General features: G+C 40.1%; 1 protein-coding gene across 1 annotated transcript in view; it reads right to left on the reverse strand.

Annotated features, from left to right (window-relative positions):
- The window catches only part of DRD3 (dopamine receptor D3), a gene marked incomplete at its 3' end in the record, with an annotated part of 43,545 nt that extends 37,095 nt beyond the window's left edge, over positions 1 to 6,450 (reverse strand). The window contains 1 exon segment of the mRNA XM_082839985.1: positions 6,389 to 6,450.
- Positions 6,451 to 26,549: the final 20,099 nt, after the last annotated feature.

Raw genomic sequence — 26,549 nt, forward strand, 5'->3', positions numbered from 1 at the left:
GGGGCAGAGTGGAAGGGTGTGAGGTTGAGAGGTCGTGCTGGGCCATTGAAAGAACCGTGCTTGGACTCTGAGTGAGATGGGGAGCTGTTGCAGCATTAGAATCCCAGCTCTACCACTTCCAAACTCTGGGGTCTTGGGCATGTAACTTCACCTCTCTGAGCTTCAGTTTCCTCCTCTGTAAAATGGGGGAAACAATGGAACTCGTCCCACAGGGATTTTGTGAAGATGAAATGAGCTATTACATGTGGAAGACGTTGACAGCCATGCCCGACACCTATGCAAGTCTTAGCTCTTTTTCTCTGATTGGTCTGTTTCTCTTAGCTTCCCAGCCCCTCTCCTTGTCTCCTCCCTCCCTGTCTCTCTTGCCCGCATTTGCCTTTCCCATGCCTCCCTTCACTTCCTTCAATCTCCCATCCTCTCTCTTGGGTCTTATGTAGCAGGACATGGTGGGTTTGGGAGACTGGGCTGTGGGAGAAAATCTCAAGAATAATGGGGTTTAGAGGAAGTACAGTGGTTTTTATATTTAGGGAAAATCCATGTACCGAATTTTATTTGAAACCTCCTAATTTTTTTTTTTTTGTGGCTGCACCATGTGGCTTGTGGGATCTTAGTTCCCCGACCAGGGATTGAACCCAGGCCATGGCAGTGAAAGTGCCGAATCCTAACCACTGGACCACCAGGGAATTCCTGAAACCTCCTAATTTTTAAAGACTCATTACTAATTAAAAAAATATTTAAGCCTTATGAAGTCTCCCATCTCCCTTCACCCCAAAATCCCACATCCATGGGCCAATGACCCATGCATCATCAGTTTTCAATCTCTGCCCTCACTATTCAAACAGGGAAACTGAGACCCAGAGAGATGATTAACAAATCTTAAGTCACAGCTTCTTAGCGGCAGAACTGGCATGCAGGCCTTCCAACGCCCTCCTTTGACATCTGAAAGCCATAGCAACTGTCACATCACTAGCCCACTGGGAAAAGCCAATCCTCCAACCGTGGGGACTTTGGACATAGCGTGGGAAAAGCAACAGAGCCCATTGGTTGCCCCCATGACACCAACCTGTTGGGGCCAGAAGAGACTCTGGGCTCTTAAAGCCAGGTTTGTGCATGTCTGTGGGGGACAGAAGTCATTGTGTCCTGAAGAAAAATATGGAAATGACTTTGTGCCAATGGTAGCAGTGCATCAAAGCCACATGCTGGGGGAAGCACAAGGCTTATAGCCTATGGTAGGACCCTGAGACTTGGGTAAGAGTGACTCCTGCCCTGGGCGCTGTGCTTCCGAGGGCTCCACATTGGACCCCATCTGGTCGTATCCTTCCTAGAGGATGAGGTCATGCTCTCCCATGGCACCAAGGAGAAGATCCGTCGAGTCCACACTCCCATTCTAGACCATTCTCTTGGTACCAAGATCTCAGGATTCTCTGCCCAAACTGCTTGGAGCCTATTTCTAGGGGAGCACCAGCCTCATTTTGGATGTGTCACCCTGAAGGAAGACTGTGGCATGTATGTGTGGAACCCATGGGCTCCAGGGGTAGCTGTTTGGAGGAGCTCAGATGAATAGCTTGGATGTAGCCCAAGGTGTGGAGAGAAGAGGACAGAGTCCATGGGACAGGATGTTGGGTGGGGCAGCTTCTCCTGCCCTCTCACATTTTGTGTGGAACTCTTAAGGCCCAGGAACCCTAAATTCAGATCTGGCCTTCCAGATTGTTAAGAAGGTGCCTTTATCAAGGCAGGAGGAGTAAACATTTCATTCAATGGTGTTTGTTAATGATAACTAAAATATTTAGACATGGAGTATATGGGCCTCCATGGGAACTCTTGCTCTAGGCTGTGGCAGAGGTAGAGGCTGGCTTGGTGGCCAGGATTTGCTCTCAATTCTGCTAACTGCTGCTCTCCTTTGATTAGGAGATTGGCTTAATCCTGGCTGTCATTTTGTATGCTATTTTGAATGTTTCAGCCTGGAATGTGAAAGTGTTAAAATGAACAAATAATTGTAAGGGGCGAGTGATTTGGAATGAATTCAGAGAATTGTTTAAAAAAAAATCGTTCTTTATCTTGGCACACTGTTTGCACTAAATATATTTTAAAGCATAATAATAATTTTTGATAATAATTATAATTTTCTCATTATTCAGAGAAGGGCAGCCACTACCCTGGAGATAGCACTGTTGCTGCCAAGAGCTTCTGGAAAAACACAAAGCTTTCTGATTGTTCAAGGATATTTTCACCTTCGAGGCAGGCTCAGGCCCAGAATGCCTTTCCTTCTGCAACTGGGCCACGTTGGAAATCAATGGCCAGAAATCACTCTTTCCTAGGGTCTGTAGTTGGCTTATGATGTCTTAGCCTCATCTTCCCTGTCAGGTAGGAGGGAGGCATTAAACCTTGGGATATTTGTTACCATCTTGCTGGACATTTTACTCTGCCGAGGTCTGACAGCTACTTAAAAGTAGTACAGCTAAGTGTCAATGACTAAACTATAGGAAAGGAAGCCCTCAACTCTGAAAATCAATTCTGAGCCTGACGTTGTAATCACCATTGCATGAGTTTCTGATTTACTTATTTTTTGCATTGCACTGTCTCTGCTCCTAGATTCTTTAGAGCAGCAGGTGGGGGTAAGCCTTGGTTGCCCAGGCAGTTCCTGATGAGTTGTGGGTGTGAAAGCAGAAAATGAGTGAGATGCTAGATTACTCCCCACTTTTCAGCTTCATTGTTTCAACTTCCTCCCTCCTTAGATTAAAAAAAATTTTTTTTTAACCAGCATTGCTTATATAACACAGAACTGGGCTGTGTTATAAATTTCTCCTTTCTTTCTCCTTTCGATAGATATGCTATCAGATAGTAAACTGGTCTCAGGTAGGAGAAGTAAAGAGCCTGGAGAATTCATTAACTTGACAATCACTCTCTAAGTAATTCATAATGATAGCCTGGTTTCCTCATCAGCAAAATCAGGATAATCATACCCATCTATAGGGTTATTGTGCAGTCAACTAAAATTATATACATAAAGTCTTGGCGCTGTTGACAACTGGGGCTGGATAATTCTTTCTTGGGGCAGGGGGTGCTGTCATCTGCATTGTAGGATTTTTAGCAACATCCCTGACATCTATTCACTAGATGCCAGCAGCACTTCCCCTCGCCCCAGCTGTGACAGTGAAAAAAGTCTCCGACATTGTCAAATGTCCCTTGTGGAGCAAAATTGCTCTCCCCATTGAGATTCATGGCTCTAACATAATGTCTGGCACGTTGCACTTAAAATATTGTAGCTTTTATTGTTTAAGGGCAAGTGGGAATAGGTGCATGGGTCAAATAAACTACAATTGCAGAGTGTCTAATGGACTTGGAAATTACGAGATTACTGGTGACCTCAGCAAAGAGTGTTAGTTAAGAGTGGATGGAGGTGAGAAAGTGGAGAAGGCAAGGACTAGAAGATTATTGGTAAAAAAAAAAAAAAAAAAAAAAAAAAAAAAAAAGAAGATTATTGGTGGTCTTACTCTTTTAAGAATCATTATATATAATACTACTTACAAATTTTAACGAGCCTTTGAATTTCTTACACAGTCTTTATAGTTTATTCTAGCATCTCTTAGAGTGAGTGAATAATCTACTTTAAAAAACAGGGGGACAGAGCATGGTCAGGCCCCCATCAGCTATGACATACATCCTGATTTGATGATATTCAGTCCCTCAGTGTGGAACCACAGTCTGCCTGGAACATCTGTCTGTAGGTTGTCTCGTTTGGGCTCCTGGTTCCATACCAGGCTCCCATTGAGTTTGTTAAGAAGTTATTTATTAAGATTTACAGGGTTTTAATTGTTTGTTCTCTTTTCTCAAGGCTATCAAGTTAAGCGAAAAACAAACAAGAAAAACAGAAACATCTTGAGTTCTCAACCTCCTTCTAAAGACAATATTCACTACCACTTCTGGCTGCTACTGTGTGCCGGGCACTAGTACTGTACAGATATTACCTCGTTTTAATATTTATAGTAACCCTGAAGGTGGATATTGATATCTTCCTTTTATAGGTTAAAAAATTGAGACTCAGGAACTTTCTTAAGATTACACAATGTGTAGGGGGCTACGTTGAGCCTAGCTTTCATCTTGTGTCTCCCTAAATCCAAAACTTGTGACTTATTTAATGTGTCTATGCTGGGGGTGGAAGGTGATGTGGGCAGTCATTTCCAGATAGAAATGGTTTTTCCTGAACCCAGAACAAAATGCCTTGATAGCAGGGTCACAAGACCAACTACTTATATCATAGATCTCTGTCTTTTGCAACCTCTAAACTTTCACTCAGTTACATCCTGATCTCTAGTCTCCAGAGCTTTTCTGGCTTGGGGCTTCAATGCAAACTTGCTATATTGCCTGAAAAAATTAATAATTATAACTAACATTTTATAAGCATTATCTTATTTAAACCTCACAACAACCTGATGAAAGAAATAGGTGCTATTATTATCCCCATTTTTGCAGTTGAAGAAAGTAAGTAACAGAAAGGTTAAGTATCTTGCTGAGGTCATACACCAGTAATTATGGAGCTGATTCAACCCAAGATCTGTCTGTTTCCAGAGCTCCATGTTCTTAACTTCCCCATTATTCAGGTGAAGGAGACAAGCCTGAAATGGGGGCTAATTTTTTTTTTTTTTTTTTCGGTATGCGGGCCTCTCACTGTTGTGGCCTCTCCCGTTGCGGAGCACAGGCTCCGGACATGCAGGCTCAGCGGCCATGGCTCACGGGCCCAGCCGCTCCGCGGCATGTGGGATCTTTCCGGACCGGGGCACGAACCCGTGTCCCCTGCATCGGCAGGCGGACTCTCAACCACTGCACCACCAGGGAAGCCCTGGGGGCTAATTTAAAAATCTCGCCTTTTCAGAGTATCTTGTGCACATGACCAGACCAAGCTCAGGGAAGTCAATGCAGGTGCACACTGCACATAGACACAGTGGGAGTTACATTGTCATTATTATTAGAGGTAGTCTTTAGCATTTCTATGGCACCTTATTCTTGAAAATTGCTGTCTAGTTTATTTTCCTACTGAAAATTCACGAGCGCATTGAAATACCTAGCCTATTTATATATTTGGGCACATCTACATTGTTGGTAAACGTACAGAGAAAAAACATATCTGGTTACTGAGATCCAGTAGCTAAGGTAATATAGTTTTTCTTCATTAAACTTTCCCAGTAAAGCAGAACATCCCTACTTTCCATCACAAATTCTAATGTCTGACCATCCTACCATTCTATTCAGAGATAAAATGGGGAACTCAATGGATTAGTCAATCAATCAATAAGCAAATGTTAATTGATGACAAACTTCAATACATTAGAAAATGAATTTAGTATTCGGTAAAATCTACTTTGTATTTGTTTAAATTCATATTCCATAATAAGCAGGCTTCTGTATAGATTCTTTAATATCAGGCATGCATTTGGATACTGTCAGTGTTTTCTATGCCCAACATCCCTGCACACTGCTAGCCAAGCAGACCCTTGAAAATGTTCAACTATAAATAAACATGTGTCTGAGTAAGAATCTTTCTCATATGGTATCTGCTTCTCTTTGGCTACAAGAGATCCAATGCTATGTCAAGCAGCGATTCTTCACTCCTACCCATGGACAGACATTTTACTGACCTTTTAGTGTCAGTAAGCAAAGGGCTTCACCTGTAAAGTGCAAACAGGCATGCAGAATGTGTTTAGAAATGAATGTTTGTGCATTCATTTTGATAGTATTTGATTAAACTAAAGGCATGAACTGGAAAAATGACTAATTGCAACAACTTCCGTTGACCCAATAAGCTACAGTAAGTAATGAAAGTCCTACAATTAAACAACAACAATACCCTCAAAATCATACGCCATCAGTAAAGAAAATATACACAATTATCATCTCAAGTACTGCATATCTCTGTTGGGAATAATTGGATTCTGACTTGGAAACAGCCTGACTTAAAATAGACCATTGAAAACAGTGCCTCTCCAAACCCTTAGCCCTGGATTACCAGGGTACTGAATTGGGGAATTTAAAATAACAGACCCTTCCAATTAAGTAAAACCCTTAAGAGGAAAACAATCAACTTCCATAAAAATCTCAGGAATAGTAACAGCTTTTTATTTTCCATCTTTTAATTCTGCCTTGATATAGCTTCTAGAGCCCATGAGGATCTAATTTGGGGGAAAAAAAAAGAGAAAGAGAACAGGTTTCTACTACCCAAAAAATGAGAAGAAAATGAAAACAGTTTCCTCGGGGGTTCAGGTTTTTAAATAAGAGAGGGTACAGAGTTTTAATGCATGTTCTCAGAGAACCACAGAACCCCAAACTGCTTAAATAACCTCTCAGGAAAACACTGTGTATTAAACTAGAAACGAAAAGAAAAACTACTTACCCTGAAAATTGCTTCTGATTTCTGGAGACTGTGGGGTTTAGCACCTCAGCTCCTGCAGCCATTTACTAACAGCAGACATGCCCAAGCAAAGCAAACTTTGCCTTTCCCAAGACACAGAAACTGTGGAAATGAACAGAAAGAAAATCACCCATTTTTGCCTCTCAGGTGAAATCACTTGTGTGCTGCTCTTCCAGCTTCCCTATTAGACCTTACTGCAGGTTTCATAGCTGCTTTCGAATGCATCATTTTCTCTAGAGAATTTGGGAGGGACCCTAAACTGAACGTTGCTTGGGTCAGCCCTTCAGAAGCTCTGTCCTTGGTGCTGAAAGAGAGGTGTAGCAGGATCCGTTTTCCACCTCTCTCTTCTCTTTCCCCTTTGTGCCTCTATGTGCTTTGTGCTGTGCTTTTTAGTATATGTGTATTTTCCCCTCAGTGCTCTTTTGAATCTCAGTTTTCCCACTGTCTTTACTTCTATGCTTTAATTTCTCTTGAATAATTCTCACCTTCCTTAGTTTAATTGTCATTCCAGCTTTTGGTGGGTGTAAAGATGATTGGTTCAGAAGAATGAGCAGATCAACAAATTGATACCACAAGTGGTTAATAGAAATCAGTACACTTTAAAACACAATTGACAGAATAATTGAACTTGGAGGTGTAAGCCTGTCTTGGAGAAGAAGGTTAAAGGAAATATATTACAGCAGAAGCAAAACTGAGGCATGAAGAATAACTGGTGATAAAGTTGAAATAAGTTTAATACTGTGAGAAATGTTAAATGTTTATTTAGTGGCACTCCTTGTTTTCAGAGAACTTTACAATAACATTTGCCAATTCATTCTAACTGCTCTTCTGAGGTATATGCGAGTAATTTTTTAAAACTCAACTTTAGAACGGGCTAAAGGGAGATGCCATGAAGGGCAGCCAGTGAAAGTCAGTTTCTGAAGCAGCACTAGAACTTAAACAATCTTAATTCATTGTCACCTGTTCATATAACATTTAACCATGGAATCCTAACTATTCCCTATGTTCTTGTTTTCGATTTCTTTTCCTTTCTTCAGAAAGGGTTGTAATACTTTTACTACTTTCTCTGCCAACAGTGGATATGTTTGGCAGCTGCAGTCCAGACTGTCATGGGGAAGCTAGTCCCAGTTCAACTATGACAGAGACCTCTGCTGGCTGAGAAAGGCAGCAACAACAAGGTCTAAATATTGCTATTAATAACAGCCATCATTTATTGAGCATGTACTAGTAGCCAGTCATTTTAATGCATTCTCTCTTTTAATCTTTTCAACAACCCTAAAAGGTAGGTACTGCTTTTCCATTCCTAGTTTATAAATAGGGAAATTGAGGCTTAGAGAGGTTAAAATAATTTCTGAAGGTCACACGGCTAACAAGTAGTAGAGCCAGGGTTTGGATTTGACATCAATTAATTCTGGAGCATGTTCTCTTAACTGCTATGCTACAATTCTTCCAAAGATGGAAAATTTAGATTTCCCAGGAGACTGACAATATGTCATAGAGAATAATAATTATGATGACAAAAATGATGATATCAATGATACAATAATGCTATGGTGACTTATAGTTTATAAGGCATTTTCTAATTCATGCTCCCAACTGCATCTTACATAAATCCTCATGATGCCCATTTTTACAGAGGCTGTTATGGATTGAATTGTATCCTCCCCAAATCCATAATCTCAGAATGTGACTATGTTTGGAAATAAGGTCTTTAAAGAGGTGATTAAGTAAAAATGAGGCCATTACGGTGTGCCCTAATACAATCTGACTGGTGTCCTTATAAGAAGAGGGAGAGACACCAGGGAGACACACACAGAGAAAAGGCCACATGAGAACACAGCAAGAAGGCAGCCCTCTGCAAGCCAAGAAGAGAGTCCTCAGGAGAAACCAAACCTGTCAACAAGTTGATCTTGGACTTCTAGCCCCGAGAAGTGTGGGAAAATTAATTTATGTTGTTTAAGCCATCCAAACTGTAGTATTTTGTTACATAAACCCTAGCAAACTAATACAGAAGTTTAGGAAGGTTAGGTGCCATATCCAAGGTTGCTCATGATTTATGGGGCATAAATGTACTGTTATGTGGCATAAATATATCGAATATGCCCTAAAACTGGAATTTCCAGCTTGAATGTAAACCCCTAGGCTCTTCTTCCCTTGGATCTGGGGACCAAGAGAATATGCACTGTCAAGGTGTGGCATGTCTGACATGTGACAGCAGAGAATGTACGAGTAGAATTCAGCAGAATCATATTAAGGAGCTCAGGGTCTTGCTCATTTTCAGCATCATGGTTCCATTTTGAGTATCCTATGTTTATTTTCTTTAACTTTTTTTTTTTGCGGTACGTGGGCCTCTCACTGTTGTGGCCTCTCCCGTTGCGGAGCACAGGCTCCGGACGCGCGGGCTCAGCGGCCATGGCTCACGGGCCCAGCCGCTCCGCGGCATGTGGGATCTTCCCGGACCGGGGCACGAACCCGTGTCCCCTGCATCGGCAGGCGGACGCTCAACCACTGCGCCACCAGGGAAGCCCTTCTTTAACATTTGATGATATCATATCTGATAATAATGCTGCCCTGATAATGCATGAATGTAGCAGGAAAGATCACATTTCTCAACTTTCTGTGTTGAGAGTACATGGTGTATCCTCACAGAGCAGCTATAAATGTTGCTGGCAGAATTTTCCTCAGCATTTTTGTAATGTCTTTCTTTGGCAAGTTTCAAAGGAAGATAAAGAGGGAAAATAACCGACATGCCCCAAGTCACCCATCTAGGCACTCAACTCAGTCCTGACTGAACTGTCTCCCTAGTAGATTCCCTGACTGCCTTAGGGAACGGAAAGTGGGCGGTGAATAAGGGGGTCCTTTCTCTCAGGACTTCAGTGTACATGACAGTCAGCAATTGCTCCTTTTAATCTGGCACTTTCCATTCATACAACACTGAACAAGTTTCAATCTTTTAAGTAAACAGAACTCTTATTCGTGATTGGCGTTGAAGATTTGGAGACCTGCCTTCTGGGAAGGACTCCAGGACGCCTACAAAACCGATATGCTTGGGCAGAAACCAAGAAAAATATAGATCATTCTCATTTTCCTTCCAGGAACCCGTCTCAGTAGCATGACTGGAACATCTTATGTTGCAGTCAACAGTGCTTCCTCAGGGAAGTCTTCATATTCTGAACCCGAACTGGGAGGTTTAGAGCAAGAGTTAAGAGGTGGTGGGTGTCCGATACACAGGCATGCTCAGTGGTTTTGTTTGAAAGGATATTGGCGTGAAGTCTGTGGTAGAAATATTCCCCTCTAGTCTTTGAAATGCTGCTCCAGGGTAGCAGTTCTTCGGTTTCATCACAGGAAGCTTGCCTTCAGCACCAACCACTGAGGGCAACATGACTTTCTCACATCACTTTAAGCCGCCACAGAGCTCACACTCAGCAGGACAGTGTGGAGACCAAATGAGGCAGGGTAGGGAGCCAATTTTCAGGGCTCTCACTGTTGTGGCCTCTCCCGTTGCGGAGCACAGGCTCCGGACGCGCAGGCTCAGCGGCCATGGCTCACGGGCCCAGCCGCTCCGCGGCATGTGGGATCTTCCTGGACCAGGGCACGAACCTGTGTCCCCTGCATCAGCAGGCGGACTCTCAACCACTGCGCCACCAGGGAAGCCCAACAATTTTTTTTTTTTTACAACTTTATTGGAGTATAATTGCTTTACAATGTTGTGTTAGTTTCTGCTGTACAACAAAGTGAATCAGCTATACATATACATATACATATATCCCCATATCTCTTCCCTCTTGCATCTCCCTCCCTCCCACCCTCCTTATCCCGCCCCTCTAGGTTGTCACAAAGCATCAAGCTGATCTCCCTGTGCTATGCGGCTGCTTCCCACTAGCTATCTATTTTACATTTGGTAGTGTATATATGCCAGTGTTACTCTCTCACTTCGCATGACGATACTAAATTACATAAATACCATCAAAGAATAGCCCTTTGGTATGTTTTTCACTAGAATCAGACCTCAAGTTGTAGAGTGCAAAGATAATTTGGCAAATGCAGTAAGTGGTCCAGGTAGTATGACGGCATCTTCCTAATCCCAGCCCCCATTCCTCACCAAAGACACGGTGGTCTTGCCATAGATGAGAAAGTCCTAGGTTTTATGTTTGAATTCACTCTGCTGCTGTAATAAACGTATGAAAGAGAAAAATAGGTCAATTCATTTTTTATTGTCTAGTACTGGGCTCGAACCTGTCTTCTTTTTTACCAGAGAATGGTACCAAGTTACAGTGGAAGGTTCCCAACCAATCAGACTAGTACCCACTCCACTATTTTACAGGTAGCAGAGTAAGAGTAGGGAAGGAAGTAAATAAGTGATATCTGTCTTCATATTTATATCAACTTTTCTGTGTGCTTGCATCTATCTTACTTCCTTTTTATACTTTCATCTTCACTTTTCTACCTATTTTCTTCCTGTTTTTTCCTACTCTCCATCAGATAATCTTTTATTCTTTTACCTTTTTCTCATTTTCTCCCCCAATATTCTATTTCTTTTCTTCTTCCCCAAATTACATATAAAAGGGAATGGGGATGGGATGGAATTAGAGAAATCTATATCTCAATTAATTTATCATTTATTCAAAAAGGACTTTGGGTTGTTGAGTGTGGCAGATTGTATCTTCCAAAGATGACCACAGTTACATCTCCCATCCTTCATGCTCTTCTAGAACCTTGCCACTCCACCATCAGGAGTAGAGTCTATGTCTCTCTCCTTGAACCTGGTAGGCCTTTGTAACTCCCTCGACTAATAGAGTATGGCAGAAGTGATGCTATGTGATTTTCGAGGTCAGGCCATAAAAATGCCACATACTTCCATTTTGTTCTTTTGGGACACTTGTTCTTGGAACTCAGTCCCCATGCTTTGAGAAAGCCCAAGCAACCCCTGCAGGGATCCACATGGAGAGAAACCAAGACAGTTTGCCCCACAGCCCTGGGTGAGCTTCCAGCTGAAAGCCAGCATCAACTTGCCAAACCTAAGAGTAAGTCATTTTGTAAGTGGCTCCTCCAATCTCCAATTGAGCTGTCCCAGTTGATGCCATGTGGAACAGAGACAAGCTGTCTCTGCAAAGCTCTGCCCAGATTTCAGATTCATTAGCACAATAAATGTTTGATACTGTTTTAAGCAAATAATTATATTGTATAGCAACAGGTAGATTCAATCTTTCTAGAACTTGTCACATTTAGTGTTCAGAAGAGCACATCTCAAATTCTGTCAAATCCCATTCTGAAGCAATTGCCATTTAATTATTTAGTGTGTTTTGTTTGAATCTCAGATGCTGTTTATGTAGCTGATTTTATAAAACTGTGTTACTCAAAGTATGGGCCATGGACCAGGAACAGCAGCCACAGTTTCGCTTTGGAAGTTGTTAGAAATGGAGAATCTTGGGTACCACCCCAGACTTGCTGAGTCTAGAATCTGCATCTTAACAAGATGCCCAGGTTATTCATTAAAGTTTGAGAAGCACTAGTGTAAAGAAAAAGCCTGTAAAAGAGATAGAGTTACAGACACGACATGAACAATGTATTATTTATTTTCCATTTGTTTTTACTGCTCCCCTGGAAATCAGGAGGCTGTATGTGTGTGGGGTGAGAGATGAGGGAGAAGTACGAGAAATGTTATGACAGAAGTAGAGATGGCTAAGAAAGTAGGGATCTGGGAGCCCAAAAGAGAGCTAGAAGCTCTAGACTGGGTGAGGCATGTTTCAACTCTTACATTAAGGGGTGAGGGACAATAGGGGGAATAAGATGGAGGGATAGTAGAGGTTCTTTAACTTTTTCATAGTTGACAACATTCTATTATAGAATAGGTTGTGCCTTTTTTTTTTGGCAAATCCCTAAATATAGATGAAAAATATATGTTTATTTTGTAAAAAAAAAGAAAAAGTTTTAAACGCTTTAGGATTTCCCAAGAGGAAATGTTCTCTCAGATTAAAAATAGACTATTATTATTGTTGCCATAAATTGAGGCTTGAGTAAGCCTCTCTTGGGTAAGTGCCTTTATAATAGTTTGATCCCTGCCCTAGAGCACAAAGGAGCTCCTTTATCTTCATACCTGACTTTTCAAGATTCTCAGCATGTATAAGGTATATCTGCAGTCCATTCTCTGTGGGTTACATTTTTGAATCCTCAGAAGTTCAGTTCTCCCCAGCAGACAGGAGTTGTAGAACTTTGTATGTTAATGACAATGATCTTGCATACAGTGGTAGCTTTTGTCCCCTCCACAGCCCCTTTGCAAGCTTGTCATTGATGTCCAGATATCCTGCTGCACTGCCCTGATTGAAATACAGTCACTCCCAGAGTAAAGAAAAATGACAGATTATTACAAAGTAGCTGGTTTGAAAAAGGACAAATACAAGCATCCAAACAAGGGTATTTGGTGTCACTAGAACTCTTGGGGGAAGTTTTAAAAACTCAGATTTATTGGACTGGCATTCCTATTCCTAGAAATGCTCATTTCCTCCTCTTTCTTATCTTATTTTCCCTTAAGAGAGGATTTCTCTCTCACACTGGTTTCAACTCTCGTATGGTTTAAAGATGTCATATTAAAGTACTGATTGTCATCAGTTCCTGGTCATATTAGGGTGCTTAGTAGAACCATAACTGGTAGTTCAGGCACAAGAATTGTGCTTATATCCATCTCGATCACACCCCTGAAATGAGACACCAGAGAATTTCAATTTAGTCATGCTGCTTATGCCTTAGGAAGAGAAAAAGAGAAGAAAATATGGGGTATGCCCCCCTCTCCACAAAGGTATCCCACTATGCTTCCCAAAATACAAGGGGAGAATTAAGTTTATTATTCTGGCTGGGGCTTTGGCAAACAACAGGAAAACTTCTCAACTGAATTAAATGATAAGGAGTTGATTATCACACAGAAGATGTACAGAGGTAGGTGACTTCACATTAATTCATTAGGGATCATTTCTATCTTTCTGCTCTGCCAATCTCAGCTTATAGGTCTTGTCCTTAGGCTGGCTTGCCTCATGGTCACAAAATGGCTGCAGCAGCTCCAGGTGTTCATATTCTCACAACAACATCCAGAAGTGGAAAAAGAGACCTGCTTTTAAGATTAGGAAACCCATTCCAAGTAGTTCCACACCAAATTCTTTTACATTTCACTTGCCAGATTTATATCATATGCCCATGCTTGGGCCAATCACTAACAAAGGGAATGTAAACACTGCTATTGACAGATTTATCAGGACATTCTCTTTAGTCACAAGGGAAAAGCCTGGATAACTGAACAAAATACGAGTTTTTGCTAACAAGAAAGAAGGTAGGAAGTGGTAACTGGCTACCTTTGAGATTAAAATGAACCCCCATGTTAAAGAGAATATTCTAAAATGCTATAAGGAATATTACAACAGCATTAAAATGATTTTTAAAAGAATGACAATAATCATGCAACTCTAATTTTCATTTTGCAAATTTCATTCTTGTCCTTGTCCACATGCCCACATACTTTTACGTAGTTGAAACCTTAATTTTGTAGTCATTGTTTATCATGTAAAATAATTGTGAATAATATTTGTACACATTTTACATTATCGTTATCTTAAATGACTAAATTCCCTTTTATTGCATTGACATAACATTTTAATCCAGCCTCTATCATTTGAGCCTTTTACTGTTATTAATATCACTGTGATAAATCTTTATAGTGATATTTATATTAAGCAAACATGAAGCATTAAGTTTGTTACTAACACATAGGAAAAGTGATGGCAAGCAGCTGAAAAATCATCAGAGTTGGAGACTAGAGTTTTGTCTTGACAAAACTACATGCTACATGCTTGCTGTATACCCTTTGGTTGGTTTATCAACCTTTGGGTTTTGGTTCCCTTACTTGGAAAGATGAAGTTGAAATAAATAAATTCTAAGATCATTTCCAGTTTCCATTGTCCATAATTTTATGAATTCTAAGATTCTTTGGAAAGCATCAGTGCTTGGGCCTCAGGCTAGGATACTGAATTAATAGAAGCATAGAGATTGAAAACTGGTGGCCACATTATACCCAGCCACATTAAACTTGGGTTTAGCCAGCACACTTTTATGTAAAACAAACGCAAATACTTTTTAGATGGAGTATGCACTATGTATTTTGGCCGCAGTTTTCTCCTCTGTTGTTTTACACTAGGATGCTTCCGACTTTCATAATACCCACCTGCCCCTGAAGGCTTTGAGTTTGCAACTCCTGGATGGAGATAAGACTGTGGTGATTAAATGAATCACCCACCTGAACCCAGCACCTAGGTTTCCATGGAAGTCTTCCTTTGGAGACTGCGAAAGGCAGCCTTACTCATTCGCAAGATCTAGTGATGGTTTCCATGTTATGCACATAAACACCTTGTCAGGCACCAGAGACAGGTTGGAGAGGATGATTGATGGGAGTGGGCTTGTGAAATCACACCTGCTGTCACAGCAGATGGGGAAAAAAGCCGGAGTAACCTGTGGAATTGCTGATCTTTTTTGAAAATTCACTCCTAAAAACATTATTTTAGCTCTTTTACATACTTTAGAAAGAGCTACTGTTAACAAACCAGACTCTAAGGGGGCAACTACTATATGAGTTTTCAGGAGTATAATTTCAATAAAACAGCAAGAAGCCTTCACCAACCAGGTGAAGTGGTGTTTGAGCTCCGGGGTGGTGAAGCAACGCTTTCTTTGCCAAGCAAAAAAAATGTCATTCATGCTGCAATTTCTGGCTGGCTGCCCACTGGGCATATAAGCCTGTCCTCAATAATGTTATCCTACTCCATGCATAACATTGCCTTTGGAGCACAGGATGCATCCTAGAGAGGAAAAAAGAGATGAAATAACTTTGCACAGAACAAACCAATGGATGGGCAATGGGAAACATAGGCCATTACACCAATACGGAATCCATGTAGAACTGAGGAAGTGCTCTGAGGTCTCTGCTTTGACCTCATTTGTCGTTGGCTCTGTCCTACACAACTTAACCTTATGTTATCCTAATTTTACCTGATATGCATCTGAGAAATTTATTCAACAACTAGTTACTGAGTGTTCGCTATGTTCACTGCATTGCTTATGGAAGGTACAAAGATGTGTGTTTGCATGTGTGTGGGTACAACATGCACATGTGCTAAGTTAAGAAGCAAAGGGAGAGTTTAACAGGACTAGGCAGCAGGCTGCCAGAGAGAGGCCTCAAGGTAGGATGTGATCAAATTCAAATGAACCCTTCAGACAGAGCCGTGTGTGAGGAAACACAGCATCTGAGTGGAATGGGAAGACTTTCCAGAGAAGCTGGAAACTGATTTGAGTGCTACAGTGCATGGGAGTTAGGTTTGAGCTGGGATATGGTGAAGGAGAATGGTTTCACCTACCAGAGTCCAAAGTCTCAGGCAGTTCAATTTTTTATTCATTCATTTATTTGTTAAACAAATACTTATTGAGCATCGATTTATACCAGGCTTGTTTTATGCCTGGGGATACAGTCAATAATCATGACAGACAGATCCCTGCTCTGGTAGAGGGAGACAGAGAATAAAACCGACTAACAAAAGAAAGTCTCAGGAAGTGGTAAACATTACACAGAGAGGTAGAATTAGGTGATGTGACGGTGATTAGGTGACTATGGTAGAGTAGGTGTTTTCTTCGCTTCTCTGAAAATGTGATGGCTAAGCTCAGATCTGAAAGACAAAAAACAGCCAGCCATGCAGAGGTCTGGGGGAAGAGTATTCCTGGCAGAGGGAACAGCTGGCGTGGAGGCCCTGAGATGGGAACATGTTTGGCACATTTGAGAAGGCCAGTGTCACCGGTGTGTAGCAGATGACAGGAGGGGTGGAAAAAGGTGAGGCTGGAGAGGGAGTATGCCAGATGGTATAAGAGTTTGGATTTTATTCTAAGTGGGATGGAAGCCATTGGAAGGCTTACACGTGGAGGAGAAATGATATATTTGATATGCACATCTCTCTGGCTCCTGTATAAGAACGGATCACAGCAGGAGCAAGAGAGGAAGCAGTGACCAGTGAAGAGGCCGTTGTGGCAGTCCAGAGCACGTGGGTGTTTCCTTGGATTCAGTGGTGGTACTGGAGATGGAGAAGTAGTGAATCCATTTGGGTTACATTTTGGATACAGACTTGACAGGACTTACTGATAGATTGGATATGGGCATGAGGGAAATGGAGTTGCCAAGATAGTGATAGAATGGGACTTGGTTATTAAGAATGTGCAAATTTCTCTGAAATGCTTATGGAAACTCTGTCATCCAACACGAACGGCAATGAGGTCTCTGAACAAAAGTAAGCATACTGTGGAAATAAATGAAGACCAACTAAATGAGAGAACCAAAGACTATTCAGAGCGTGCCACGGCAAGGGAGTCAGCCACTGTCATTTGTGTTTTGGTAGAGATTCAAAGTTAGGCAGAGACCCAGAGGCAGAGCTTCATAGTGCAAAACGGGAAGGCTTCTGCTATGCCCTGATTGATGGCTGTTGGCATGGGAAGCTCTCAGTGGGCTACCTGGAAGCAGGGCATCCTGTGAGATTGGTTAGGGGTGCATATTTGGCTTTTTCTGGTTAGGACAAAATTAGGGAAGGAGGGACAAAAACGAGGGAAGTTGTCAGTTATTAATCAAGTCCTAGTTCTTTCTGGCTGATTGTTACATACGTTATTGTTTCGCTTCCTGGATTGTCACTAGAGATAGCAGTCGGGCTTCTTACAAGTCTGAGTTATAGCAAACTGGCTTCTGGGGTTGTTTATTGTAAATAACTCATTGGTTTCCTGGGCGGGTTGCTGCAGGTTGTAGGGCAAAGTTCTGTTTGTATATATGGTCTGGCCATTGTCTGATTGTATGTTCAGTCTTTCAATGTCTTGATTAAACTTATTTTTCTCTTTGAAGCAGATCATACATTTCTATATATTTCTTTCTCCAAGCTCCTGTGTATCTATTTCTCTCCTTCTGTTCACTGTTCCCTGTTTCTTTCTCTGTTTCAACCTCAGTTTTCTACTAGAGATCAGGCTTTCCTTCAGTAGCTCATACAGCTCTCACCTCTCCTGGGTGACTATTTTATGAGAGATATTAGTTGAGCTTCTGATCCTAAGACACAGGGTTGTCTAATGACATTTATGTCCACCTGTTCCAATTGTCAAAAGAACATTCTACAGGGTTCCAAACGTGGTTTACCAAGTGGGGTCGGTAGGTGAACTTTGTTGCTGGTCTGAGATAAGATAAATACAGAGATAGAGAGTAAGTGTTCAGAAACATTTATAAAAATTGGACAAAATAATTTTATCTGTTAGTATTTAAATTTTAGGCTTATATGCCTTTCATTTTCATTGCTCCAATCTAATGTATGGGTTGGAAATTTTAAAAAAACCCTGAACTTACATAACATAGAGTTTGAGAAGTACTGTGCTGGACTTCTTACGGTAGCCAGCGCTAGAATACCTGGAATGAGAAGGGAAATAAAGAGGATAGCAGACAGTTAATGCTTACATGGGCCGTCAGAGACAGTGGCGGACCTCACTGAAGAAGGGCTGCTTCTCCAGCCTGGAAGCCCCCTCTCCCTACCTCTCAGGGCTTCCCGAGTCAGCTTGGCCTACACTGGACTTCTGTTTCTCAAGCTCTGCTGACACAGAGCATCTCTGCTGCATATGAGAGCCTTTATGACTTGGTGGGCACTGTGGGCTGGGGGAGGGGTTGAGGAGAAACACACTTTCCTTGTATCCTGATTGGAATTTTTCTCAAACACTTTCCCCTCCCCTTCTTGTGGTTTATGTGTATCTTGGAGTCCTTCGTACACTAAATTGAGTCATTTGTAGTAAGGTGGATGGACCTAGAATCTGTCATACAGAGTGAAGTAAGTCAGAAAGAGAAAAACAAATACCGTATGCTAACGCATATATATGGAATTTTAAAAAGTAGTACTGATGCACCCAGTGTCAGGGCAGGAATAAAGACGCAGACATAGAGAACAGGCATGAGGGTACGGCAGGGGAAGGGGAAGCTGGGATGAAGTGAGAGAGCAGCACTGACATATATACACTACCAAATGTAAAATAGATAGCTAGTGGGAAGCAGCTGCATCGCACAGTGAGATCAGCTCGGTGCTTTGTGACTGCCTGGAGTGGTGGGATAGGGAGGGTGGGAGGGAGATGCAAGACGGAGGCAAGATGGGGATATATGTATACGTATAGCTGATTCACTTTGTTGTACAGCAAAAGCTAACACAACATTGTAAAGCATTTATACTCCAATAAAGATGTGAAAAAAATAATATTAAAAAAAGACATAAAGGGATACAACATCAAAGTCTAGAAAGGGAAATCTTAAAATAAGCATCTTAAATTTCATTTGTTCAGTTTTTCTGGGTATAGATGAACACATACACACAGTTTGAGTGTGTGAACCAGTTTCACTTAGCTTTTTTGTTGAGTTCACTGAGTAGGTACAACTTAGATTGTCTTGTTGCCCTATTCTTTGGTCACCATACATTCTGGAGTCTCCTGGTCAGTTTTAATTTAAAATATTCTATCCTGTAAGTAAATTCATGTCGGTCAGATTGTGTGTTCTGATTTTTGATTCATAAAATATGGTCAAGGTGTCAACCAGCTTCTGTCCCTGTTCATCTGAGTGACCGAGATAGTAGGCCCTAAATGATATCCCAAAATGATGTGGCCAATGTGACTTTGGTCTACCTCCAAGTCAGTGTGTTAGACTCAGTTTCCTCTTTTTGTTTCCATCCAACTGATGGTTTTACACCTAGCTGTGTTTCAGAAAGCATGCCCTGCCGGGTCCCCTCTGAATCCTGAATCCATTATCCTTTCTGCCGTTGACATCTCTAAAGATGTGTGGGGAACGCCAGCGTTTCTGATCTTACACAGCCACATTGTCAGTTTTCCATGTGATGGACTTGGACTTACTACCTGCTTTTCCCTGTTCTTTTGAAGGCAGGCATTCTGTCTTGTCTCAGACAGTCACTTTCTACCTTGCCTCCTTCCATGGGAAAGAGAGACACAGGCTTGGAGCATATGGAAAAGATTTTTTTTTTTTTCCTTTTGGAATCCCTCAAGTAAAACAAAGTCTCCTCTTGCTTTCAAGTCATTTATCACTAATGTTCAGAGCAAAATCTGCTTCATGTAGTCATCCACAATGAAGAAGGAACAACTTTCCTAAGACTTGGGGGAGGCTTGTCTGCTCTCAGTTCTTAGGAAATTCCCCCAGGCAGGTATGTCCAATCATCTCTAATCTACTCATCAGTGATTTTCTTTCAAAAGAAACCACTTGAGGCTGAGCCAGAGGCTTGTCAAGTGCCTTAGTCCTTGTGGGGGACAGGGAGGAAGGGAAGAAGGGTGGGGGAAGAAGGGCGAGCGATGGAGGAACTTATGAATCTGCTACTAAATAGGAAACTTTTCTGGTGGAAGATTCCCTGAATTCTAAGGGGAGAATGTCATTGCACGCAATTGCTTTTGTCTTATTTGCAATAACTGGGAGATACTTTCAGAATTCTCTGTAAAACAGAGGCCAAAAATGTGTAGCCCTAGTCTAGTTAAAGGATGTCAAGTGACATTGTGCTGGGTCACCAGACATATCCAAGGATGATGACAAACGCCAGCAAAAGTGTAAACGTTGAAATGAGGTGACATTAAATGCCTGTAATCACATAGTCAATAAAATGTGTAACATTATGAAAATACCTCAATTACTCACAAGTTAGCTAAGCAAAGTAACTAAGTTCCATAGCAATCTTTATTACTCATGTAATAGCAGAGACTGGCAAATAGAGGCAATAAGACACGAAGTGATTTATTTTTTCTTTTCCATTATGGTTTATTACAGAATATTGAATATAGTTCCCTGTGCTATACAGTAGTTCCCTGTTGTTTATCCACTCTATATATAGTAGTTTGCATCTGCTAGTCCCAAACTCCCAATCCATCCCTCCCATGCGGACCTCCTACACCCCCAGGTCCCATGCCCCTGGACAACCACAAGTCTATTCTCTATGTCTGTGAGTCCGTTTCTGTTTTGTAGATAAGTTCATTTGTGTCATATTTTAGATTCCACATATAAGTAATATGGTATTTGTCTTTCTCTTTCTGATTTACTTCACTTAGTATTATAATCTTTAGGTCCATACATGTAGCTGCAAATGGCATTATTTCATTTTTTTTGATGGCTGAGTAATATTCCATTGTATATATATCCACATCTTCTTTATCTGTTCCTCTGTTGATGGACATTTAGGTTGCTTCCATGTCTTGGCTATTGTAAATAGTGCTTCTATGAACATAGGGGTGCATGTATCTTTTTGAATTATGTTTTGTCCAGATATATGTCCAGGAGTGGGATTGCTGATCATATGGCAACTCTATTTTTAGTTTTTTAAGGAACCTCCATGCTGTTCTCCATTGTGGCTGCACCAATTTATATTCCCACCAACAGTGTAGGAGGGTTCCCTCTTGTCCACATCCTCTCCAACATATATTATTTGTAGACTTTTAAATGATGGCCCTTCTGACAGGTGTGGGGTGGTACCTCATTGTGGTTTTGATTTGCATTTCCCTAATAATTAGTGATGTTGAGCATCTTTTCATGTGCCTATTGGCCATCTGTATGTCTTCTTTGGAGAAATGTCTATTTAGGTCATCTGCCCATTTTTTGATTGGATTGTTTGTTTTTTGTTACTTAGTTGTACGAGCTGTTTGTATATTTTGGAAATTAAGCCCTTGTCGGTTGCATCGTTTGCAAATATTTTCTCCTAGTCTGTAGATTGTCTTTTCATTTTGTTTATGATTTCCTTTGCCGTGCAAAAGCTTATAAGTTTGATTAGGTCCCGTTTGTTTATTTTTGCTTTTGTTTCTATTTCCTTGGTAGGCTGTCCTAAGAAAACATTGATATGATTTAAGACATCAATTGACTTTTAAAAGTTATCAGCCTTGTGGTTGAAAAATGTAGATAGTTTTACTTTCAGGTTTTAAGTTAATTTGAATTGAGGAGGGATAACTAGTATATTGCAATGTCGGATAGTTCAATTAGGATTCAAAAGGGTTACATAGAAAGCATTTCTATTTATAACACTATAAAACAGTTTAAAATTATAAAACATGTTAGTCACATGTAAAATACCAATTGATCTAAAAGTAGAGGATAGGGAGATCTGACTTGATAATACTTATGGGACCAAGACTTTAGGGGCAATGATGGATTGGATTATAAGTTTGAAAAGATTTAGCAGTCCGATTAAAGTAAAGCAAACATCCACAAAACTGTGCAACCTTAGGCAGTATAGGCAAAAGTTCATAAGACCAGGGAGCGAACATTCCCTTTGCATTCCAGACTGTCCCTGTAACTGCTGCAATGTTGCTGTAGAACAAGAGCACAGTCTGAGCGGGATGGCCATGTTGGTATCCATGACGTAGGACTGATGCAGTGTCTCTCATGCTAACTAGGCTTCATAATCACATCTAGAGTTTTTATTGTTTAAATTGGAGTATAACTGATGAACTGCACATATTTAAAATATGCAATTTGATAAGTTTTAACATAAATTTGACACCCTTGACTATGATCAAGATAGTCAACATATTCATCATCCCCCAAAGTTTCCTTGTGCCCATATGTAATCCTGCCCAACTATCCTTCCTGTATCCAACCCCCTTCCCTAGGCAACAATTGCTCTGTTTTCTGCCCATATAAATTAGTTTGCATTGTGAAGAATTTTTATTTAAATAGAATCATACAGTATGTACTCTTTTTTACCTTTCACTTGGCATAGTTATTTTATATCCATTCGTGTTGTTGTTTGTATCAATAATTTGTTTCTTTTTAATGCTGAGTAGCATTCCACTGTTTAGTTATTAGAAATAAGGCAGCTATGAACATACCTGTACAAGTCACAGGTCTTTGTATTGATGTGTGCTTCTTTTCTCTTGGATACATTCCTAGGAGTGTAATGGTTGGATCACGTGATAGGTGTAAAACAGCACCACACAAGTGGTTGAACCATCTTCACATTCCCACAAACAGCGTATGAAAGTTCCAGTTCCCCCACACCCTTATTGGCACTTATATGGCCAACCTTTTTAATTTTAGTCATACTAATAGGTATGAGGAGATATCTCATTTTGGTTTTAACTTGTGTTCTCCCTAATGAATAATGATGTTGAGCATATTTTTATGTGCTTATTTACCACCTCTATATTTTTGTGTTGGAGAAGTGTCTATTCAAATCCTTTCCCCATTTTATATTGGATAGTTATTTTCTTATTACTGAGTTTTGAGAGTTCAGTATACATTCTGGATACAACCTCTTTATCTGATGTAAACTTTGCAAATCTATTCTTTCCAGTCTATGTCTGTCTCTTCATTCTTTTAATAGTGTCTTTTGAAGGGCAAAAGTTTAATATTTTGATGAAGTCCAATTTATCAACACTTTCTTTTTAATGGATTGTGTTTTGGTGTCTTATATAAGAAATTTTACCTAACCCAAGTTTACAGAGATTTTCTTTTTTTTTTTCTACAGTTTTCATAGTATAAGGTTTTACATTTAGGTCTACTGTATATATATTTATATATACATATATTTAAATAAATTTATTTATTTTATTTTAGGCTGTGTTGGGTCTTCGTTGCTGTGTGCAGGCTTTCTCTAGTTGCGGTGCGCGGGGGCTACTTTTCGTTGCAGTGCGCAGGCGTCTCATTGCGGTGGCTTCTCTTGTTGTGGAGCATGGGCTCTAGGTGCACAGGCTTCAGTGGTTGTGGTTCATGGGTACTAGAGCGCAGGCTCAGTAGTTGTGGCACACGGGCTTAGTTGCCCCGCCGCATGTGGGATCTTCCCGGACCAGGGCTCGAACCCACGTCCTCTGCAGTGGCAGGCGGATTCTTAACCACTGCACCACCAGGGAAGCCTGGATATATTTTAAGTTAGTTTTTGTTTATGGTACAAAGCATGGATTGGAGTTCATATTTTTACACAAGGATGTCCATTTTTCCCCTACCTTTACTTGTTGAAAAGGCTATTCTTTCTCCATTGAATTGCCTTTGTGCCTTTGTCAAAAATGAGTGTCCATATATGTATAGGTATATTTCTGGACTTTCTCTTTCATTCCATTGATCTGTTTATCGGTTAAAACAATCTTAATTACTGTAGCTAAGTCTTGAAATCAGGTAATGTCAGACCTCTCTGATTCTGTTCTTCTTTCTCAAAGTTGTTTGGCCATTTTAGGTACTCTGCATTTCCATACAAACTTTAAAATCAGCTTGTTACTTTTTACCCCAAAAGTATGTAGGGATTTTGATTGGAATTGCATTTATTCCATAGATCAATTTAGGGTCTTCCTTATAAATCAATGTTAAATCTTTCCACATATGAACAAAGATATGTTTCTTGATTTATTTAGGTCTTTCTTAGTTTTTCTCAGCAATATTTTATAGTTTTTAGTGTATAGGTCTTTCATTCCTTTTGTCAGATGTATCTCTAAGGAGAGATATGCTCCTATGCAATAATTCTATTGCTCTTAATTCTATTGTAAATAATATTATTTTATAATATCAATTTCTAATTGTTTGTTGGTAGTGTATAGAAATATACAATTATTGGGGTTTCCCTGGTGGTGCAGTGGTTAAGAATCGCCTGCCACATGCCGTGGAGCAGCTAAGCCCTTGAGCCACAACTACTGAGCCTGCGCTCTACAGCCCACAAGCCACAACTACTGAGCCTTCATGCTGCAACTACGGAAGCCCACGTGCTGAGAGCCCGTGCTCCGCAACCAGAGAAGCCACCGCAATTAGAAGCCCGTGCACTGCAATGAAGACTAGCCCCTGTGCGCCACAACTAGAGAAAGCCCATGCGCAGCAACAAAGACTCAACGCAGCCAAAAAGAAAGAGAGAGAGAGAGAGAGAGAGAGAGAGAGAGAGAGAGAGAGAGAGAGAGAGAGAGAGAAGGAGAGAAAGAAAGAAAGAAAGAAAGAAAGAAAGAAAGAAAGAAAGAAAGAAAGAAAGAAAGAAAGAATATATTATCTAAAAAAAAAAAGAAATATACAATTGTTTTTTACATATTGATCTTGTATCCTTCCAGCTTGCACTTATCTGTTCTAGCGATTTTTCTTCAGTTTTTTTTTTATAGATTCTTTTGGATTTTATACATAGGTAATCATGTTATTTGAAAATAATGACAGTTTTATTTCTTTCCAATCTGGCTGACATTTATTTCTCTCCTCTTTGTTTCTGTCTCTCTCCTGGCTCTTTGTATTTCTATAAATATACATATATTTAAAAATTCTTCCTGTGTTTCATTTTTGATAGTTTCTGTTTTTATGTCAAGTTCACTAATATTTTCTTCTGTGATGTCTAACCTGCCATTAATCCCATTCAATGAAATTTTCATCTCCCATATTGTAGTTTTCATTACTAGAAATTCAATTTAGCTGTTTTTCCTTTGCATACCTCTGCTTAAGTTTTTGAATGTAAAGAATGCAGTTGTAATAATGGTTTTAATGCCCTAATCTGCCAAATTTAATATCTGTATTAGTTCTGGGTCACTTTTGATTGATTTTTTCCCCCTGTCATTATGAAGAGTTAATGACTATTGGAAATAACCCCTGAATGAAATTAGAAAATCTCCTGGTTTAACAACTGATTAGCAGGCCTAAAATTAAACAGTCTAAATTATAACATACTATCAGAAGATCCATGAAAAATGTCTCTAAAGAGAGTCATATATATTATGAATTGATTGTTAAGAACCTGAAAGTGGAAAGTATGATATTGATGAGATGAAGAAAAAAAAAACCTCTATGAATGAAAAATAGTAAGAGCAGCAACTACAAAGAAATACAATTAGAAATTCAGAGAAAACTAAGTGCATATGAGAAAATCATGTGATAAATATGAAGTAAATGACACTGTATGATTAGAACAATTGATGGAAATGAAAAAGCAGCATTTTCTGAAATAATGAAGCAAAATATCAGATAGTTCAGGAAAATGAAGTGGATCCACTGATGCTTTGTATTCATGTGTAATTCCTTTGGGCTTGTCCTAATTACTAGATTTAATCATGTTCCTGTGATGCATTTAGTTTTCCTCTCTTGAAACTAATTTTTCTTTTTTACAGGCTATTTTTCCTTTCAGAGAAGCCTGTCCCTATTAGTTTCCTCCAAAGTTTCAAACTTGGTTCTTTTTTTAAGTTAAAAAATAGTTTTGTTCTTGCTGTTTACGCTTGGTGGTATCTTTAGGTGCTTAAAAGACAATTGATGAAGTATTAGCTCTAGAAACTTAAACTTATGTCCATTGAAAAATATTTTTAAAAAACTCTCACACAATCACTTAACCCTCTTAATGATTTTTCTTTCTTTTTCTTATACCTCAAAAATTGTTGTGGATTTTCTGAAGTTCAGTGATGCCTAAGGTTTCTTTTTACAAATGGTCTTTGACTTATGATGGTTTGACTTGAGATTTTTTGACTTTATGATGGTGTGACAGCTATTCAGTAAGAACCGCACTTGGAATTTTGCATTTTGACATTTTCCCAGGCTAGTGATGTGTGGTAAGATACTCTCTCGTGATGCTGGGGTAGTGGCAGCGAGCCATCATTCCCAGTCAGCCACGTGACCACGAGAGTAAACGACCAATACACTTGCAACCACTTGTACCCATACAACCATTCTGTTTTTTACTTTCAGTACAGTATTCGATAAATTACATGAGATATTCAACACTTTATTATAAAATAGGTTTTGTGTTAGATGATTTTGCCCAATTGTAGGCTAATGTAAGTGTTCTGAATGTGTTTAAGGTAGGCTAGGTTCAGCTGTGATGTTTGGTAGGTTAGGTGTATTCAAAGGCATTTTCAACTTGGGATACTTTCGACTTATGATGGGTTTATTGGGATGTAACCCCATCACAAGTCGAGAAAGATCTGTAGTTGCTTTCTCTTGCTATTTCTTTATGTTCTTAAAGGAAAAGCTGTCTGTTGGAGTGTTACGCAATTTGAACACTCACACAGGGGTTCCTTTGCCTTCTGATCCAGCTGTCGAATCATCATCATGAACTGTACCAAAGTAAGTCTTATTTCCTACCAAGAGGGTTAGAACAGACTTGGTCTTCATAATTAATCATATCCAGGAAGC

The sequence above is a fragment of the Leucopleurus acutus genome, assembly GCF_964270905.1.
Source record: "Leucopleurus acutus genome assembly, chromosome: 5".
In the NCBI taxonomy this organism is placed as follows: domain Eukaryota; kingdom Metazoa; phylum Chordata; class Mammalia; order Artiodactyla; family Delphinidae; genus Leucopleurus; species Leucopleurus acutus.